The sequence below is a fragment of the Platalea leucorodia genome, assembly GCF_965183815.1.
Source record: "Platalea leucorodia genome assembly, chromosome: 8".
NCBI lineage: Eukaryota > Metazoa > Chordata > Aves > Pelecaniformes > Threskiornithidae > Platalea > Platalea leucorodia.
Window position 1 is genome coordinate 16,235,617 of NC_138830.1, and position 15,569 is coordinate 16,251,185.

The window sequence follows — 15,569 nt, forward strand, 5'->3', positions numbered from 1 at the left end:
CTCACTGGCCAAGGGAAAAAGCACAACCATTAGCTAGATTTGAATGGGTGAAAGTCAGCTGTTTGTTTGCAGGAGTCATGAGGTGATCTGGGCTCTATTTAGCCCCCACTTAAACCTCCAAAATGATTCGACTTTAGCCACTCTTGACATAAGTGCATTGATGCCGAAGGGTTAAGTCTGACCAGACCAGTTTATCCCCAGCTGCACTGACGGACAGTCAGACTCAGCACATTAAGGTAGTGCTCTTTTTATTGCAACGCTTCACAATTTCATTATGGTTCATACTCCATTAGCAGTGACTCACTGGTTGTTAGATAACTACGGTTCTCACTAACCTGAAAATAAAAAAAAACCAAGATCTGTTCTAACACCGGTCCTCCATATATGATAAATTCTGGCTACTGTGCCTCTAAGAAGAATGAAATTATCTAATGCACAATATATTATCAACATGAGAGAAAAAAAAATAGTTTCTAGATTATGACTATTTCAAAAAGACAATCATGATGTAAAGGAAGGAAACATTATGACTCATGCCTACCAATTTTCTGTTGCCTATATTCAATTCTATCTGAAAAAAAAAGTCATGAAAAAATTCAATGACCTGCCAATAAATTGAAATTGTTAGCATGTTTTATACATATTAAAATAATGTTTCAAGTAGGTTAATAATACCCCACCAGCCTCATAAGCAGTGAAGGACATAGCCTTCATTTGCCCTGACTGTGTGACACAGGAACAGGCTTGCTCCTGCTGAGACTGTGAGGGGGCTAAAACTTTCCTTTCTCTAATAAGGTCACCAAGAAACACAGATATTTGGGGCATAAACCTGCAATCAGTTGAATACTGTCAAATGAGGAAAATCTGTGTACCTCATATGGTGCTTAGCATCTTGTCAAACACTGGTGCACTGACTTAAGGTCAGACCAAGCGTCTGTCTCCTACTCCGGTCTTTGCAAGAAGACTGTTAATATTAAAATTATATAAATGAGTGTCTTCCACAATCATAAATATTTTTTCCAGCAAGATTTTTCACTGTTGTCCCCCACTTTCAGGTGTAATCCACTCTGCTAAATTTTAAGAACAGTTTTGCAGAATTGATGCAAACATGGTTAAACCTAAGATCCCACAGCAGCATAATAAATATTCATCAGTACTGCATTTGCCTTTATGCACTTCCCCAGCTTCAAAATAGCTAAATGACACAAATTTGTTACAGTGGTAACAGCAACACAATTATGGTTAGTGGCCTGTCGCTGCTACCATCCAAACTTCAGCTTACAATAATATAAAACTCTTGACAGGCCATTCATGGATCAAACTTAAAATATAAGGAAAAAAGAGAAATGGTTTTAACAACTGAAAGTTTATGGAACTGCCAGATGACAAGCTAGCATATGGAAAAGAAAAGTAGATGTACAGTGAGAAGAGAAAAAAAAAAAAAAGAACATGTGCTTTGCACATAGGTTTTATACATACACGCAATATTTACCTTGACACGTTTAAAAACCAGTACATTTCTTAAAGGAATGACAAGAAATTAAGACCCTGAGGGGAGGTTCTCCTCCATGTCAGAGGTCCAAACTGAGCTCAGGAGAGACAGAAGTTCATCCCACAGACAAGAAATGAATGATTCCTGCCTGGCTGGGCAGCAGGCAGTAACTGGCGCTGGAGGTGGACATCTCAGAGCGGAACCCAGGGATATATTAGGCAGTGAATGCTGCCCTCCTTGCAGGCATCAGCCACCTAGTAGAGAAGCTTTCACTCCCTGATTCATTGCTAGACATTACACCAGAAACAAGACAGGTAAAAGATACCGTTTGGTGTTATTCGTGCTCTAGGCTTGCTCTACAGACCAGGAAAGGAGGAGGAAGGAGGGGAGCAAAGGAGCAGGAAAGAGAGATTTCCTCCAGTGAGTGGCCAAGAGCACCCAAGTCAGGCTCCTGCTCTGACCTGCCCGTGATGAGTTTCTCTCTCTTCATCAGCTCTTTGGAAGCCAACACAGGCAAGCAGCCAGCCCAGCTGCAGCGACCTTCCCAAGGTGACAGCCAGTCCTCCCCAGCATCTCCACCAGGATGGATCAGGCTGGTCCCGAGTGCTCTAGGACCTTCTTAGGGACTACCATCCCTAGAGGTATTTAAAGAATGGATAGATGTGGTGCTCGAGGACATGGTATAGATGGACTTGGCGTTGATAGGTTAACGGTTGGACTCGATGATCTTAAGGGTCTTTTCCAACCTTGACGATTCTATGATTCTATGATTCTATACCTCTGAAACAAGGTCCCCCACTCAAGAAAGAAGCGCTCACCCATCTTCTAACAAAGGATTGAATATCAGAGTGCTACAACAGGGCTTTGGTTGCTAAAACGTAATTTTTTTTAAAAAACACATTCCATATCTCCATGTGCTAGCACCCAATAAATTACTAACACAAATAATTAAAACTAATATATGATTTTTAAAATAAATTAATAAAGTATATTTCATTATGCAGTATCCTTGATTTTTATGGTGTTTGTTTGATTACCCACTAATTTGCAAAATGTGGTAATCTGCAGTATGCATCCCAGTCATTAGTGAAATCATACTGTAGTCAACAGGCTGATGAACTGACATGTTGCACCAGCAGCAACCAATACCCCGTATAGAAGTGCAAAAATGAATCAAAGGGCCTGATCCCTCTTTTTATAAAAGGCAGTTTACAACACTCAGACAATGAAGAGTAACCACTGAGTTTCCGCAGAGAGGCTTATGGTGATATAAATGAACAGTAAAGCAAATAATAATCTGACCAAAGACACTTATGGCTTTTGGGGCTTTTTTCACATCTTTTATCTTTTAGTATCTCTGATTAAATTTGGTGAGAATATCTAGGTGACACCTAGAAGACAAATATAACTTGGTATGGATCAACAGCGTAAGTTCCAACACCCAATTTTGAGAAGCATATGTTCTGTTGAACAGATACATGGGTGTTATCGTTGGCACGGCTATAAATAAATATTAAATCCTCATCAGTCAAAATAAGAAGTACTCTAAGGTTTCACTTTCATCAGATAACAATAACACCTCTGGAAAAACATTAAGTCTAAATGATAGCGTATTTATTATTTGACAAAAACTATCTTACAAAATATTTTGTTTTAATTCCCTGATGATTTACATAATAGATTATAACAGCTGCTATAACAATTCCAAAGTTGTTTTTTTCTGAGAACTCTTTGAATCCTCTAACACTACAAGCGTTTTTCCAGGTCTTATTTTTTAAATTAGCATGCCTTGAGAAAATACCTACATGTATTTTCCTAGACCCACACTAGCTATTGATCTCGGCTCGAAAAAAGTGGAAGAATTCATAGGTCATTTCAAAGTCACCTGTTGAACTAAGGTTCAGAGAAGAAATATTTCTCCTTCGCCAGCCTGGAACCTCGACAGACCAGAGGGCAGCACAAAGGCTTTGCAGGGCACATACAGTTGCGGCGCACAGCCAGAGCAGAGCCTCCTGGCAGATATCACTGTATTCCAGCATTCTAATCTGAGCCCTGAAATAACTGGTTCTATCCTGAGTTCCTTCTCAGGCAAAACTCCTCCTGAAGCAGTGGTGGGCCTTTTGTTCAATTCTAGCCACGTGCAAATTTATTTTGGGATGAGCAAATAATTAATCTATTAAAAGGTTCCACGGGACATTCCGAAAGTTGCCGTGAAAAATTATTGTCACTGCAGAGCTGAGATGCTGCTTTATAGAATTAGCTCATAAAATAGTATCATGTGTAATTGCATTCATGTTGTCACTGTCTCTTTGTAAATCTCCAGAGATTTACAGCACCACACACTGGAGCAAGACTATCTAATATTTATAATGTTTCATTATTTTCATCTACTTGGAACAAAACCTATAGACCTATAGAAAATCCAACACGATGTGTCAGAAATAGCAGTGTCCACTTGCAGGATTTATAGCAGTACACAAAACGCAGGCAGACACAATACCGCAGTAATTGCAAGCTACCAAACAGCTGCATGGCATTTACTCAAAATACTTTATCCTTTTAACACACTTATTGAGCGGAACTTGAAATAGGCTCATTGTTTATTTGGGCATGTCAGAGGGGAAATTTTGTTTCTTTACTAGACCTACAGAGTATAAACAGATCCGGACTGTAAAGCCCTTTCATCGTACTTCTACAGGTAAAAATAATATTTTAACTAATGACAGCTTTGGCAGGGGAAAAGTTAAAAGGCTTCAGAACTTTTCCTATAGGTTAACTCAAAGTCCTGCTTGGGAGAGGACAGCCAGATCATTCTTGCATAGCTTTCATAACAGAAGTGAGTTGTTTACAGCTTTTTGAAACATTTAGGATTTCATCTTAACATTTGCTAATTTATGACCAGAAAAACTAGGAGCATGCAGCTTTCTGATTGCTACTGTCAGCCAGCAGACGAACACTGCGGCAAGAGTAAAACAATTTCCTTGTAATTGGTGGGGTCTTAAAATACATGTCTGAGCTTCGTAAAGAGCATAGCACTGATGTCAATGGGAATCTTGCCAGATTAAGAAAGGAAGAATTTGGCCCTTTCTCTGCAACTACTGACAACGCTGCACAATTTTATGTTGTTAGGATTTTTTAATTAAACATTCTATTCCTCAGTACACAATAGAACTTAAAAGGAGATGATAGTATCTAAATTTGAAGCTAAGTTTGTAGAGAGTCTCTAAGTCCTTTGCAAATGAGGGCAGAAAATTAAAAATTCCAGCAATACTGAGATTTTCTAGACAAGCAAGTCCATATATTTTTAAGGGGTGGGGGTTTTTAAATAGCTATGCTTTTTGCTACAGTCACTAAGTATCATGAGAAGGAGAAATATGATATTAAGCAGGATCTGATCCTAAACTTATGGCTCCAGTGGGAACAGACTAAAACCCATTTATAGCATATCCCAACAGAAACACTCCATTTGCTGTAGCAGTGTTTACTGCATCTGAATTCTCCTAGCAGAAAACAGCATTTTCACAGTCAAGTTCCAATATTAGCAGGGAATTAATTATTAAGTGATATTTGTAGAACAGTGCTAAGGTTGGGGGGCGGAAGGGGGGAGTCCCTCGTTGCTGTTACTCCTTGGCAAAGAAGAATATCGGTTTGGTAACCTGGTCAATTTTCAACTTTTAGTCATGTGGCTGAAAAAAATGGTTTATGGGAAAGGACCTGACCAAATCTTTTAGATAATTGCTGCATTCATACAAAAATACGCCTTTACCTAAAAGAACAACAGTTTAAGAAATATCCTGAAAGCAATCATGGCTCAGATAAGGTGAACCTTGCATATCATTTCCATCAGCTCTGTAACACCAGTCCAGCCTTCCTATCGGTGCTTACTTCCAAACACAGATCTTTTTATGCCAGACATGAATCAATAAATTTTAATCTAGCTCAAGAATGTTACCTGTAAATAATGTGCTGTAAACCAAAGCAAAACTGGAAAGAGATGAAAAGTGCTGTACCTGTACAGTCATTTATACTGTGCCTGAAGCCTATTCCAACTCAACAGGAGTCTCCCGTTGATTTCAATGTGGTTTGGTTCAGTCCCTTATTTCAGCCCTCGTGTGTTTCGCCAGTTTAATGTAGTTACAATTCCTGGTAGCCTTTGTCCATTGCTCCTTATGGGAACATTCAACAATTTGCTATGTGATTAAAAATGTTTGTGGAAGCATGAACCACATTGTGTATCAATCAAACATACAAACTAAACAACTCCTACAAATATCACAGCAGAAAACTAATCCAGCAATAAAAACATTTTTTATTTTAGTTTTAAAAAAATATCCCAAGTATTTTAAACAAACTAGCCAGACAATTCTAAATGCTCGTATTAGGGACGTTCACCTCAATGAAAGTCCTGCTGCAAGCAGTAATGGTAAATAAAAATAAATAACTAAATCTAAACGGATCAAAAAATATGACTGACACTAAAATTGCTGCAAGCAAATAACCTGCTTCACTCACCTGTATGAAAGATAATGATTTTGATTTAAACACAGGCACTTGCATTAGGTATGTAAGTGCCTGGATTATAACCCCACTTCCTAAACCAAACATGCCAGTAATCAAAAGTCTAAGGGTTCAACAGCTTTCAATAAAGCATAAAGTTAGGACAAGGAAAACACAGACTTGAATAATTAAACACATATTTTTATACATAGGAAAAAATATCTGAGTGCTGTGATGCTGGCATTGCATTTACAAATTCCTGATTTATCGATCATATGGTATCTGCTACGTTTCTTGATTTGTATTGCAGACCTGCTGGAAATACATTTCTATTCAGCGCTCACATTATCTAGCAGATGAATATTTTCGGGGTATTTCCTAGATGATAGTTCTTTCAGAGATCAAGCAGAAACTACACCTGCTCTGTTAGGATTTTTTTTTTTAATGTACAATACCTTAAAACCTAAAATACCACTGTAGCCACCCTCTGTTACAATGCTTCATGCTGACTTGGGAGTAAATTTTCACCATTCAAGAAAGTCAAAGACAGGTGAAATTTTAAGCACAAAATAATACCTATTTACAGGAAAAAAATGTTCTTCTTTCAGAAGTATTACACCTAGTCCAAGTTTATTTCTAACATGTGAGCTGTTTGAGCTTGCTTGGCCTGCAACCTGCAAAGGTATCCTGTCAGGGTGGCTGTCCTTTTTTTTTCTCTTTGAATTGTTAGTAAAATCTACGTGAAATCAAATAGAGAAAGAGATATACAGTAACATCTGTGTAGGGTTTTATCGACTTCTGAGGTGACCATTTTACATTGTGACTGTAAAATATGCAGAGAAAACAGGCCTGAGAAAGAATTCCGAACCTTACAGCATTTGGTTTATATTTTTTGACTAGAAGTGAAGTGTCTGGCACATCATTCATTTCCTCCTGGAAGGTGCAGATTTGAGGACATGCTCAACCCTGCTCTAAGTTTAGAAAGTTTCAGAATAAAAGGCAACTATTCCCAAAGTCCCTGCCCTCGAGGTCTGCCTTTTAGATAATGAAGTTTCTGAAGGCGTTGCTCAACACAGACCGACGGAGGAAAGAAAAAAAAAAAAGGGGGGGGGGGGGGAGAGAAAATGACAGAAAAGCATATGTTTTTGCATTTCTTCTGAGTTTATTCAGAATGATATCCATCTGGGTGAAACAGCTAGCTCCTCAGCAAATTAATGGTCTGATGATTCAGGGAAACGTAGAGCTAGGTTCTTAGTTGTAAAATGCATGTAAATGAAGAAAGGAGTGCATGGAGGTGAATCTAGTTTGGTAGGACAGACATTTTTCACAGATTAAGTACTAATTTGGCAACAATAACCTCCTAATAAAATGCCAACGTTACAGCAGTTTTATTAAAACACATCTTCAAATAAAGGATCAAATTCTCTCGGACTCAGCTGCAGACCGCTGAGGAACCTGAGCAGAGGCATCATTTATTAGCAGAGGCGACTCATTAGAGAGGGGGAAATTGCTGTCGGCTGGGAACTCGGTCCTGCTTCAGCTGGAAGTTTTGCCTAAGGAGCTCGGGATCGGCCCCGCCGCCGTGCCCCTTCCCCCTTCCGCCCGCGGCAGGGAGGGAACGGCGCTCACCTCTTCCCGCGGGGAAAAAAGGGCATCAGCCTGCGCCTGGAGAAGGCTCCGTTGTCTAAACCAGCAATCCCCTGGCAAGCCTGCGTGAGCAGAGCAGCAGTGTCCGCAGATGCTCAACAAATGATCGGTTAAAACCCGAAACGCGGTTTCCTTCTTTTTTCTTCCTTTTTTTTTTTTTGTTTGTTTTTTTTCTTGTTGTTGGGGTTTTTTGACAGCAACTTCTGGGGATTAAGCCCTCTCCAGAGTTTGCCCGTGCCTTGTCATGAGAGTAACGTCCTGCACAACTTAACGAGATAAACTCTGACAAGCTAATAAGGCCGGGCGGGGGGCCGTGCTTGCCGGCACCCTGGCACCGCGTCCCCGGGGCCGGCAGCCGGCTCCGCGCCCTGGCTGCGGCCCGCGGAGCCCAGCCCCGCCGTAGATCGATAACCGCCCCGGCGGGGAGGCCGCGGAGCGTCCCCGTCTCCCCGCGGCCGGGCCGGCCCCGAGGGCAGCGGCGTGGCCGGGCGGAGCCCGGGGGCGCGGAGCGGCGCGGAGGCAGCGCGGAGCCGGAGCCGCCGGGCCCGGCCCCGCCGCTCCTGCGCACCCGCGGCCTCTGCACGGCCGCGGAGGGGGGAACCTGCGGGAGGGGAATCATTAGCATGCGGTTATGGGGCTCGGTTCTCAGCGGCGCGCAGGGGCGGCTTTCGGCAAAGGGGACGTGCCCTGAACTTGGCGGTGCCCGGCGGCTCTCCGCGCCCCTCCGCCGGGACCGTCCTCCCGCCGCCGCCCTGCGGGCTCCCGGGCCGCGGGGTAGCCCTGCCCCGGCTCCTTTCGGTGGGAGCCGGGCGCTGAGTATCGCTTCACCCGGAGAACTCGAGTGTCTAATTTATCCAGTCCTCATTTGCGAACGGTCTCCTGCTAAATTATGTCAGCCAAAGGTCAGCCGGACTCAGCGGTTCTCTTCATTTTCTTAATTTTTAAAACAAAAAAAAAAAAAAAAAAAAAAAAAGGAGGGGGAGGGTGATGGGGGAGGGCGGGGGAGAGAAACCAGCAAGTTATTCAAATTCAACCTCATCTGAATAATCGTGAATTTGATCCAGTGAGAGCTGCAGACTGTACATTAAAAATAAATGTCCAGGAGGCATTCACTGTAGTTGATTTTTTTTTTTTTTTTAAATATAGAGGTTTTAAAAATGCAACGTCTCTCCAACCCCTCCCCCCAAATATGGAGTGAGTTTTCAGGTATTGCACGAACCTTGCGGAGTGGTATCAGTGTGTCTGCAACACTTAGGTTGAATGCATGAACCCCCCAATCATAATTGTATGTGCACAAAGCACATATGGCAGCTGCATTCTTTGTATAGTTTGTTATGGTCTGGTGTGTAATGTAAATATAAAGATCAGACCCAAAACACAGGCTCGCTCTCCCCATAACAACAAAAAAAAAAAAAAAAAAAGTTGCTTTGCAAACTTAAAAAGAATGACATTAGTGCCATGCTACTGTCTGAGCCAGCAATGATTATTTGGTCTGTTTGCTCCCATTCAGAGTTAATACACGACAATAGTTTTACTCTGTGCTGCTTGACGTGAAACCACTGGGGTTGGGCAATTCTCTTCCAAACAAATACAACTTCTACACCCATCCCTGGGACAGCGAGCCGAGAGCTGAGCGAGTTCTGCAATGGAGAAAAGCATCACTTACCACGGCGGGGATCTAGATCTCGGCAAATGCTGCCAGTAGGTCTGAGAAGTGAAAAAACTGGAAGGGAAGCGCAAAAGGCAGAAAGTTGGAAAGGGGGATTTGTGTGTGCGTGTGTGTGTGTAAAAGCCAGAGGGAAATGCGAGCACAGCGCTCCCTGCTCTCCCTGGTCGCCACCAAAACAAAGATCCAGGAGTTAAGGGAGCAAAGCTGTGCCAGATCTACACACACAGCTCCTCAGGGCCAAACCTCAGCTTCTCACTCACTCCAGCTAGCGACAAGGGTTAATGCTCCGGAGGGACAGGCTAGCCGGCCCCTGACACCATTGGCTAGGAAAGAAATCAGGTTTAAGGTAAATTTACAGGCGCTTTGCAAGTTACAAAGGGATAATTTTAAATTGAATATAACAATACAATGACAATAATAATAAGAATAATAATAGAGCCCATTCTGGTCCAGCTGGCTAAAAAGTGAGGGCAGGTCCCCGCCCCTGCCCCCGCAGCAAAGGCTCCGCGGTCCCGTCCCGGCGCAGGAGCCGGCGCCCCGCGCCCCCCCGGCCCCGCCGGGGGACCTGGGCATCTCTGGAAGTACAAAATAGGGAAGAACCCGGGAAAAACAAGGTTGGGGGGAGGGAGGAAGCGACGCAGCCATGAGCACTAAATGTAAAGGTTCAGCCTCACACTTGGAGGAGATCAACAGTTTTCTTGGGAGTTAAATGAGGCGAGCGGGTTCCCATGCGAAGGCGGGGGCATGCGGCTCAGGTGTGTGCCCTGGTGCCACTGTCCCCCTGAGCGCCCTCCGCGCCCCCTGCAAACACCGGGGACCTTCCCCTTCGACTAAGGGGGGGGAATGGAAGAAGGAAAAAAGCCTGGCTGGAAGGGGAAAAAAAAATACGCGTTCATACACATCTGCGTAAAGGTTGGAGTAAATGGTGCCCACAGTGCGAGCCCGAAACAAGCTTCCACTTGGGGAACTGAGGTCAGGATCTGCCCTTTCTGAAATGCACAGGCGACATGATGGACATCGGCTTTATTGTCGCCTCTTGTAGTTGGCTGGGGCGCGCAGGGAGCCTCAGCCGGGCGGGAAGGGGGGCACAGGCACTCAAGGTGTTGGTCGGAGAGGCTTTCACAACCCGGCCCCTGCGCGCACACCGATGGGCGCGCGTTTCTCCGTAGCGCCGGGCGAGGAGGAAAGGGGAGGCGGGGGGCTGTGGCGGAGGGGGAGAAGGAGAGAGGGGCTGCGGAGAGGGAATTGTGGCTGGGCAATTTCCAGCCAGCCTGGCTCCACCCGGGAGGGCCCTTCTGGGAACTTCGGAGGGGCCGGGCCGGGCTGCGCGGCCGCGGCCATGCCCGCGCCGGGGCAACGCGCCCAGGTGCGCCCGGGAGCCCCGGGCGGGCTCGGAGGGCTCCTGCCTCCGTCCTGCCCGCTCCCTACCGGGCTCTGGAGGGAAAGAAAAACCCACCTCATTAGCAAGATTGAGAAGCACATTTCTGATAACATGGGATGTAATTTTGCCACCGTACAAAAGGCTTTAAAATCACTTTGTGCCGCTGAACAATGAGTACTGGGAATTATTACTATTTGTTTAAAAAAAACCTGCAGCCTACAAACGGAATAAATGCCAAGACCGTGCGTTTGTTCCTCGGATCTATCATGCGATGTCGATATATCAGCAATAAAATATGATGGGCCCTACAGTATAATGAGATTTTACTAAGAGGAGCGAGGCAGAAAGGAATCCATTACAAGAACCTTTCTCCCTTCCCCCGAGACTGTACTTTTCTGGCGACCGCGCCAGTTACGTTCTGCCACAGAAGCCCACGAAAAGCCACTCGGCTGGCGGACACCGGAGCCGAGAATTGCTGTGGGGAGGGAGCCGGCGGTCTGCTAAAGTACCCGTAAAATTAAGGAGGTCGCGTTTGCCCAACATGCTGGGAAGGCAGGGAAGGGGGAAAGTGCCCTCCCGGGCGCAGCGAGGCGCGCAGGGGGCCGGGGCGGCGGGAGCGGCCCCGGACGGGCCGGGCCGGGCCGGGCCGCACCGGGCCGCACCGGGGAGCGGCGGGCGCGGAGCGGGCGGGCAGCAGATGCGGCGGCGGCGCTCCCCTGCGCGGGCGCGGAGCGGGCGCGGTTACCTTCCGCGGGGGGGGGGCGGGGGAGTCATAAATATTCAAGAGCACGTGGAGCCGGGCGGCGGGCGCGCATGCGCCGCCGGGGCCGCCGCCGGGGTGGGCGGTGGGGCGCGCTCACCGCCCCCGCGCACGGCCGCGATTTCTAGGAACCGTCCCCAGGCGGGCAGCCCCGCACCTACCCCCGGCCTCCCCCCGCAAGAGGCAACATCAAACGCAAAACACATGTCCCGGCGGGCGGGGGGGCCGGGGACTCGCTGACCTGGGGTTTTTTCCTTCCTTTATTTTCCCCTCAGCCTTTGGGCCGTGTTCTTGACGGGATTTTTGGAAGTGAGAAAGATCCGAAAGGGTCTTAAAGTCCTGACCCGTGCCGATACACAACTTTCAGGTTTTCGCTAAGCCCACGCCTGGCGAAGGGGAATGCGTGGACGTGGGCTTGAGCGTGCACCGCCGCTCGTGTGCCCCGCCGGGCTGCGGCTCCCCCAGACAGCTCCCGCTGCCTTCGGGTCCCGAGATGTAAACACATGCACAATCACAGATGCACACACGGAGCATTTTTTTAATAGCAGTTTCATAGAGAGGTAGTGTGATCGTATATATCTAAAAGGTAATTAATTTGATTTATTATACTTGAAAAATCCTGTCTGCAGTACGGGCGTCATCTGGAAACTTCATGCTATTTTATACTATCGTTCTAAAGCCGAAATAAATGTTACGAATTGATGACAGCTTCCAGCTGCATGATAAAAATAGCGCCTTCGCTTCACAGGATCGTGTTTCTTGTTATCGAAGATGAACCAAATCTGACCCATAGGGCTTAGCAGCGAAAAAAGTAATTTGATATAAAATAAAAACCTTGGCCATTTTTAATACACAATGCACCCTGAGACACAGCCTCTTTGCGGTGAAAGGGAACCCACCTTAGTACGTTCAGCAAGTTGAAGAAATCTGTCCTGCGCCTAGCGGAAAATAGGAATCTCAATTATTAATCTCTCCGGCTGAATTTGGAAAATACACCCATTTTGCTACAAACGCCGTCCACTGTACATAGGCGTTTGCATTAAATACTAGATGTTACGTGAGCCTTCAAAAATACACCTCCATGTAAACACACGAATACGTGTCTTTCTAGAAACGCCACTCTTTCTTTACATACAAATAGAGACAGAGAGATGTATGCATATTTATAGATACGTATGTATTTGTAATAAAACCGGTAAGGCGAACGGTGGTTCCGGGGAGCGCGTGTGCCTCTGCAGCCGTGCCCGCGCGTCCTGCGGATTACAGCCGCCACAGGGACGGCGCACGGCCCCGCCGCGGCAGCTCCCGCGCCTGCGGTGGCGGCCCGCGGCCAGGCGCGGAGGACGGGTGCGGCGGAGCCGCTCCGCGGGCCGGGCTGCGCGGCCGCGCCGGGCCCCGGCCGGGCCTCCCAGCGCTCCCCGGCCTCTCCCCGGCAGCAAACCCCCGCTCAGGAGAGAATCGCCACCTTTTGAGGAAAACGTGCTGATTTCCCGCGGAAACGCCGCGCTGCGCCGCGGGGCTCGGTCCCTTATTTCGAGGTGCAGGGCGCGCACGTGTGCGCGGTGGCGGCGGGCGCTCCCCACCCGCGGCCACGGGCAGGAACACCCGTGTGCGGGTACACGGAGGTGGTGCGAGGGTGAACGGGGTGCGTACGTGTGTGTATGCAGACGTACATTTTATAACGGTGATACATAACGTGTCTGGTGAAGGGTACAGCCTCCTGCACGGGGATACCGCTCCCAAATTCTTTTCCCTCGGAGCTCTAGCGGTAAAACGCACACCGGCTCTTTCAGCCCAGGTCACTGGAAATACCCTGCCCTGTGTCAGCAGCCTTTTCCAGAGGGGCTCTTTCTCCCCGTCCTGCCTGCTGGAAGTGGGCTTTGCAGCGGGGCTCCGGCTCCGCGCCGGCCGCGCCGGGGCTCCCGCCGAGCCGGCCGCGCTCCCGGGCTCCCTGCGCGCCCGCCGGCACCGGCCGCCGCCGGCCTCTCTCCTTGCTCCCTTTAAAAGTTGCTCCGAAAGGAGCAAGCGCTCTGGACGTGGGAAAACTTACAAAGTCGGAGCCGCTTACCAGCGTGGCCAGAAAAGCAGTAAATAAAAGTCCCGACGTTACGCGCATCAGTCCAGGGACTGCTGCTTCCCTACGGTAAAACAAGGGCGACGAGCAGTCGAGGCCAGCGCGGAGCGTGTGTCCCCATTTCAAACAGTGTCTGCCCTAAAGAAGCTAACTTTGTCTTATGAATGCCGGACTCGCCTTTTAAAAAATTCAGGCGATCGTTCACAAGCCATTAAAGCGACCTGAAAGGCGAGTCTTTCGGGGGGGGAAATGGAAGCGCCCGATTATTGTTTTGCATTTAACTTTCTGCCTGCAAACAGCAGAAGCACGGCCAGGGGCTGCTATGTGCGCCCCGCGGGGACATCGCCCGAGAGGGGACAGCGCGCACCCCCCCCAAACTGCCTCCTGCCCCCTCCTGCACGCTGCCGTGCCGCTGCGGGAAGCCCCGGACGCTCCCCCGGCGGCGGCGGGAGCCTCCGAGGGCGCGGGAGCCTCCGCGGGCGCGGAAGCCTGCGGACGTCGGGCCCCAGCGTTTTGGCTGCCACGACACCGGGAGCGCGGAGCGGCGCGGGGGCCGCCGGCGCGGCCTGCCCTGGGCTCGGCGCCACGCCACGCCGCGCAGCCAGCCCCCGCCTAATAACCCACGCGGGAAAGGTGCCCCGACAGCATCTCGAGAGCTAGACACGAGAAAGAAAATCACGGCCCCCGTCGAGGCCGGAGAGCTGGGGTTCGTGTTTCTGCCCGCCAGCCTTCGTGAGTAAACCCGCAACGGGCGCCTTGCTGGAGGAAAGTTGTCCTTAGCGACTGAAACGGCGCAGAAACAGCCGACAGACGTCTCGCAACCTCTCTGCCTGCAAAACCGCCCCTCTCTCTGCCGGGGGTTTCACAGCACTGCTCCCCTCTCCAGAGGCCAACGAACAGCACAAGCATGGCGTGGACTCGAATTCAACATTAGCAGTTGCAGCCCCAGTGATCCTCGCTAATTCAGAACACATACGGGATGGCGATCAACCGGTATTGCACCGTTCCTCCCTACCCCAGACAAAAAACCAACAGCAGCAGCAGCAACACTAAAATCCTTCTTTCTGCTGTAGGACGCTCAAACAAACCTCAGACCAAAAGTTTAAAAGAATACTCATTAACCAAGTGCTCCAATACACACAAGTAACAGATCTGTGTTAAGCGACCACTAGGGACTTTACACAAGTTCAAAGAAACTTGCAATACGCATCTTTAAAATACATCACCACCACCGCGTTTCTCCGGGTTTATTTTACAGTGGGATGGCTCAGACTATCTCTACGATTTTCATTTTTTTTTTAGCTACGCTCAGGTCATTTTTTGCAAACCTCTGCCTGGTCAAGCCGGCGGGACAGTTAACCTGAAAGACTGGCGGAAAGGAACATTTTCGGCGCACGAAACGTTTTTTCCCCTAGCCCTTTCGCCCTGTGGGTTACATTTCCTCAAGTCCCAGCACTTTCTGCCTGGGTCCCGCCGGGCTCCAACTTTTTCTATCTCGCCAAACCCTGCAAGGTGGCGCTCTTTTCATTGAAAACTGATATTAGCCTTATAATAATAACATTTTGTAGAAAGTAAAGTTAAAGCGAAGCCTTCCCACGAGTGCTGCGGGGAGCAGACGGCGATGCCGAGCTGGCAGGAGTGGGGCTTCACTCGAGCAAGGCAAACTTTTTTTTTTTTTTTCCGGGGGGGGGGGGTATGCTCGGGGGCGGTGAAAAATCTCCGAGGGAGATCCCCAAATGTTAGGGACAAAGAGAACTACTTGCGGGGTTTTGTTGTGAGCCAGGCGGGCTGTGCTCCGGGTGGGTTACAGCCGGCGCTGGGAGCGCCCGCACGGATGGGAGCGGAGCGCGGCTTCCCCCGGCACCCCCTCCCCCCCCGAGCGGTTAATATGGCCATTGACTCGCTGTACACATAATATTTCTTTAAAGAAGCTGTTAAAGTGTCATCTTGGTCTACTGGAAGGTCAGTTAGTGCAATTCACTCTATGACATATCACAAGCCCTCGCAGCTTTAGCCAACCTCATGATTTGTGTTGTCTGTTGATATGTT